We start from the raw sequence: 6,476 nt of genomic DNA, 5'->3' as shown, positions 1-6,476 counted from the left end.
CAAATTTTAATCTAATCAAATTTAAATCCAATCAAAATTATCCATCTTTGCAATTGTAAGCCGATTTACATCTAAAAACAAAGAAATTGATAGTTTGATAGTGCTCTTTAGGATAAACAAAGAAAGATTGATGACTTACACGCATTTAGGTATTGAATTAACAAAATCCCATACACAAGCCTTATGTAGTGGGCAAAAGTTATTGAACACTGTTTTACAATCTAGTTTGAAAAAATGTCTCGGGTTTCAATTAAACAGCATTCATTCTCTATTTTTTCTGGAGTTTTAGCTACTACATTTTTGTTAAACGAATTTGAACCAAGCTAAAAAAACCATTTCATCGAATGAAAACGGTGGATTGATTTTTGAGTTCAACTAAATCTATGTATACTACAAAAAATCTAATCAAACTTAGTTTTGGTCTAATCGCTTAAAGCTTCTAAGCATCTGGAATTTTTCTTCTTCTATACTTCCATTGAAATTCAATCATTTTGTTGAGAACGAAATACCATGATAGTCTGATAGGTCGTTGGGTTTTATTTCAAACAACCTTTCAATATTCGTCGATGCGGTTTGCCTTGTAACTGTTTTTGTTTATTTCAACACTAGACTTTCTACTAATTGTGTGTTCATCAATTTTCTATTATGACTTGTTGTTTCTGAAATTTTGATGTTCAAGTAACCGCATAGAATATGCTTGTATCTCGCTTGGGTTGCTAGCCTTGTCATAAGTTCCTGTAAATTATCTAAAGTATCTTCAAAACCAAAGTTAGGACTCGGGTAAGTAGTTGAAATTAAAAAGTAGCTCACAATATTTATGGTTTCTTAGCTCATTTTTTTGAAATTCTTACTCCTCTCTATCGACTTCAGCGCACTGAAAATAAATCAAATATTTTTCAGCATTTCTTTCAAAAATTATCATACAATTTTTGGTGCAGTTGAAAAATTTTGACTGAAGAATGGCGAGAAAGGGCTCAATAAGGCTTCCGAAAAAAACTTTCGTAATTGAGTTTGATATGTATCTGCTGAATCCGATTCTTTATTTTTTTGGCTGGCTGACCCAAGAACCATTCTAAAAAGGTCTTTGCAGCTAATAAATAATAATTACGATACGCAAGGGCGCGGCAAAAACTGAAACTTACTGTTTTGAATCCCACATAAAGTGATAAAAGCCATATGCCTCAAAACCTCCATGCAGCAAGTCACTTTTTCTTCAAAGAAGCAAATCTTTCTCTTAAATTTACGCTATCTTCATTTAGTTAGAGATTCTGAGGAGTCGCATATTCATAATAGACCTGAAAGCACCAATTTTTTTTCAAAAGCCGCCCTACGAAAACTTTGTTCGCACCAAATAGCAGGGTAAAAAATTTCAGTTCAAATCGGGTAAAAATTATGATCCCACTAACCCCGAATGAGCCGGAAATGAGTAGGAGATAGAAGACTGCATTGAGGGTGATGCACGTCTCCATGTCTATGAGTGGGATTTTGAACGGCAGAATGTCATCCAGCGTGTGGATTCTTCTCATGAAGGTGGCATTGTTCAGCTGGTCACAGAAAAAGTAGTCCGGAAGTATCATTTTTGTGGAGTCCACTCTGTGTGTGAACAGTTATTTTATCGCAAGTTTTTGTCTAACGGGACATGGAACCACTTTTCAAGCTTTGTAATTTTCCCAATTAATTCAGTTTGATATGCTCAAACGAGGTTATAAGTTGCATTTTACCTTTCTGATTTGTTTTATTGATTTGGAAACTTGGTTGGTTGCTCTCTAGACCCGAAAAATTATATTGAGTTGACATTTACTTTGATAAACTCTTTATGTCTTGTTTATTGTTTCTGAAGCAAACAGACATATCAAATATATTCAAAGAGCGTATATGTCATGAAGTTTGAACTTTTTGTCCTGGGTCCCGAAAATACAACCTCTTATGCATGCTCAAAAATGACCTCGGGAAAAATTTTTGGGATGCTTTTGAAATTTTTGATTATTTCCTCAAAATTGCTAGAACAATTCTTTTTATGCTAGCCATTCTTTTTGCAAACGACAACAAAAATCCACCAAATTCTGATGATATATTTCATTATAATGGATTGTTTTTTTTTCAGGCATGTTTCTGCTATTTATCGATTTTTCACTGCGTTTTGTGCTGAACAGGCTTTTATAGTGCTGATTGCAAATAACCGGATAATTTGAGTTAGGATTAAATTTTAAAACTTGTTTCTCTCAAAATCGGTTAACTTTGTATAACTTTGGGTCAATTTAATAGATTCGAAAATAAGGAGGAAAACAGCGTTATTTTGGGTTGAAACTCCGCAAAATGAGTCGCACCAAAAAACGTTTGCAAAATTCGAGCTGTTTTTGTCATCGTCATTTTTCGACCAAAACTAACTGAATTTGAGAGACACAAGTTGCATTATTTTTTAGTCTTAACTCAGTTTATCCGGTTATTTGAAATCAGCAGTATAGAAGCTTGCTCAGCACAAAATGCAGTCAACAATTGCAAAACCGTAAACAAACCCAGCATAAAGAAATATTTCATCAGATTTTGGCAAACTGTTGCTGTCGTTTGTAAAAAGAATGACTTCAAAAACAAAAAATTTTTCAACTTCTCGACTTGTGATACAACTCAAAAGAAGTAACAAATTTTTTAATGTTTAAAAAAACTAGGTGAACCAAAATTTTTGTGTATATTGGTAAAAACAACTAGTAGCCCAGACAAAGCTGGTAGAGGTACGTGCTTGATATTGAATTAAATTGCTGTACTGATGCCGCACGGAAAATGTGATTTCGAAAATTAGACTTTGTCCAAAACCTTAGTAGTTTCTTTTCTAAAATAATTGAGAAGGGTAAAATTTTGAGATAACCAATTTTCCCACGGAGATAATAACAATTTTCGTAGAACAATTACTGAGTCGCCGCTTCTGCAGGAAGCTTTTCATAACTGCTCAGTTCTTTGAAAGCAAAAACTCAGATTTGAGAGAGGTATTTTTGGAGAAAACGAAAAAAAATCAAAATCATCAGTCAAATATTCCCTCAGAGGCTTTTTCGACGGCTCTAGACAGAGGGGTCAAGTAAGAAGAGACTCTAGAAGTCAAAACAGACACAGAGGGTAGTAGGCGGTTTTTCAATTGATCCACTTTTTGAAAATTTTTAGAAGTTTCTGAGAAAAACTAAAGTTCTTATTAAACTAACTAATGAATATTAAACTAACTTTCTTTAGTGAAAAAAAAAATTCAGCAAACCGATTGGTGAACATATAACTAAAATGAAAAGTGCTGAAAAGAGTCTTCAATTTATGTTTCCCTTTAAACAACCGAAAATAAGGTCTTTCCGCCGATGAAAAATATGCCGAAATAAATTGGGCCGAGGAATTTTTTCTGAGCGAAAAAACAATCAAGAAGGAAACACGAACTCAAGGTAAGTAAAATTACAAATTGTAGGAGTAAATCATACGCTAAAATCAAAATTAACGAAAATTACCCACCGCAAAAAAATGATGTCAAGATGTGACAGCTATGCCGACAACAGATAAGCAGGCAATAAAATAAATGGCTGACGATTTTATTGGAAACAATATTTCACGTTTAAAAAAAGAACCTGGTCAGATTCAAACCCAGTACCTTTGCCGTTTGAGGCATATTTGTTATCTCCAGGCTAAGTTAGCCGGGAGCGCAAAGAAGTTTGAGTTCATTTTGATCTAAGATGCAAGTGATTCAATGATTCTGTTACACAAGTTGTTTAATTCCAGTTTGACAACGCTTGCTTTTTGCAATAGTAATAATACATTAAGCTGATCGCTAGAGTAGAAACTTAAATCGAAAAAAAAAATTGATTTGATTTTTTTCCATTTAATTGAGGAGGGTCTGTGGGGTTGGCTAAATGTTTTTAAAGTTTGTTGTGCGATTCAATCATTATCAAATAAGATCAACAAAATAAAAAACATTGAGAAAAAAACTCGACAGAATTAAGGGTGAACAACATCCAGCGCCGAAAATCAACCGAACAGTTTTGGCACCGAAATATATATTTTTTCTACTTTACAAGAATTCTTAACTTGGTCTCAAACGATGTATGCTACCAATACACTGACCATGCGATTACCTCATCAGTGGATATTGAACAGTTGATACTAATTACTATTTACGCATTCTGCGAATTAAGTTATTTACAGGAAAAAAGTCTGGAACTTGGATGCAATACTCCTTATTTGGAAATTTTGAACAATGATGAGTTTGGAGGAGTTTTCAATTCACATATAAACTTTTACCAGTAGAAATTGGCTAGTCGACAACTCAAATTGCTTGTTCATATTTATTAACACTGATGGCATGAAGAAAAAAACAGCAGAAAATAGGGTTATTGAAAACCTGTGTTTGACACTTTGTAACCTGTTGAAATAAACTGAATTATTGAAATTTGAGTTGTAACACTGAGAACTTAAAGAAAAAATAGCAGAGAACAGGGTTATTGAAAAGACGTGTTTGAAACTTTGTAACCTGTTGAATTGAGCTGAATGATTGAAATATGAGTGATGGACCCAATTTGAGCAGGTCGAAGACATTAAAAAGGGACGAGAGTACAATGACTAGTCACTGCATGCTTGAATACTGAGACGAAGCTTTAGAAAGTGCATTAGGAAAAACTAGAAGTAATTCTCGAGTTTGCAAAAGTTCGGCTAGGTCTAGAATTTGATCTGCGACCTACTGCCTTCTAGAGTTTTTGAGTTTCTCGCACTAAATACTCAGCCACGCACGCTTAACTACCGAAAAACACTAGTCGCGAATAAAGCAGCTACATATGCTCATAAGTTGCCACTGCGATACAGCAAAATTGGCACCAAATACAATTAGACGCAAATTTGCAAGTAATAATTTGGACTATAACAAATTGCAAAGCATAAAGGCAGATTATGTATAAGCTATGCTGTTTAAAAATAGCGAGGTATATTGAGTTAGATAATTTCTGAAATTGAGTTTTTTTATGGTTATGTTGTGTTTTCGGTTCATTTAATGAATCAAAAATGCATCAACTGTGTTAACTTATTACTATTCGAATTTCAAAGCACATGCTATCAAAAAGCTGCAAAGGTGCCCCATAAGTGGCACCAATATTTGCGACTTGGGCTAGAAACAAAATTCTTAATAATACACTGAGCTGACGCAAGTGTAATTATAATTTGCAGATATAGATGATTACGGCTAATAGAACATTGAAAAACTGGAGAATTAGTTGTTATATTTTTTTGGCTTCAACCCATTTTTACGAGCAATTCAATCAGAAAAACGGAAAAACTCAGACAATTTTTCTCGACATTTGGACTTTCAAAAATTGCAATTTGATTAAGATCTGAGATATCTTTACCTGACAAGATCCTGAATTTCTATTATTCATATTTGAAAAACCTTAAATTAGTTGAAGGTATTAAATCAGGTAAAAAAATCCAATTCAAAGATACAAAACAAAGGTATCATGGTACGGCAGTTTGCCTAAAAAAAAAGACCCCAGCCACTAAACCAGACAATGTTATGAAGTTCAAACGTCTATCAAGTCTAAGCTGAAACGAGAAGTTTTTTTTCAAATCAGTGTCGTTATTTTTGCCGTGGTGTTATTAAAGGAGCTGAACGAAAAACTGAAGACTAAACAAATTGAAAAATCATAGTAAAATGAGCAAATTGAAAAAAACCGTAGAAAAATTACTAAAAAAACAAAACAGTATAAAAAGTAAATTTTCAAACATTTGTTGAATTATTTTTGCAGTTTTTTGAAATTTTTTCTTCCAAAAAGCCGCTAAACTGCTAAAAAAAGTTTTAACTTATTCCAGTAAAACTAAATTTTACATTTTAATTTAGGCTATTATAAACTTTAAAGCCATTAAACTAGGCTTTTGTACGCCTGCTCGCTCGCTTTTTTTCGCTCGAATTAAGACGAATAACCAAAAATTTCAAACCGGTTTGTCTCGAAATCATGACGATAAGGCCTCAATATGATACATCACTCAACTCTCTCTGATGATTTTTTGGGGTACCTGACTTTGCATGGTAATAAAAAAAAAAGTACTACACACCCGAATACAAAGTTTCTTACCATTTTTCAATTGGTCGGAACAATCACAGCATGAAAATCATAATTATCAGCATTAATCTACCCCGGAGCCATTTTTTACCCAACCGTAACCAAGCCAATAAAAATTGGTTAGACACCCGTTGGGCGGTATAAAAAACTTCAAGCTATGCAAATTTTCAAAATCGAAGTTTAACGAGAAAACCGTAGAAGCATAAGCCAAAAATATTTGAGCCAAAAACACCTTAAAATTTTATATTAACATGAAAGTTTTATTAAATCTTAAAATTTCTATTACCTGCACTATTAGAAAAAGAAAAAACGTTATTTTCAAATGAAAGGAATTGCTGCTTCTTCAAAAAAGGCGCATACAACAAAAACTAAGTCGGCAAAAAATAAGCGGACACAATAATCCGA

This window comes from Symsagittifera roscoffensis, chromosome 2 (assembly GCF_963678635.1).
Source record: "Symsagittifera roscoffensis chromosome 2, txSymRosc1.1, whole genome shotgun sequence".
NCBI classification, from domain to species: Eukaryota; Metazoa; Xenacoelomorpha; order Acoela; family Convolutidae; genus Symsagittifera; species Symsagittifera roscoffensis.
The sequence above is the reverse complement of the archived record's forward strand: the minus strand, read 5'-3'. Positions refer to the sequence as shown.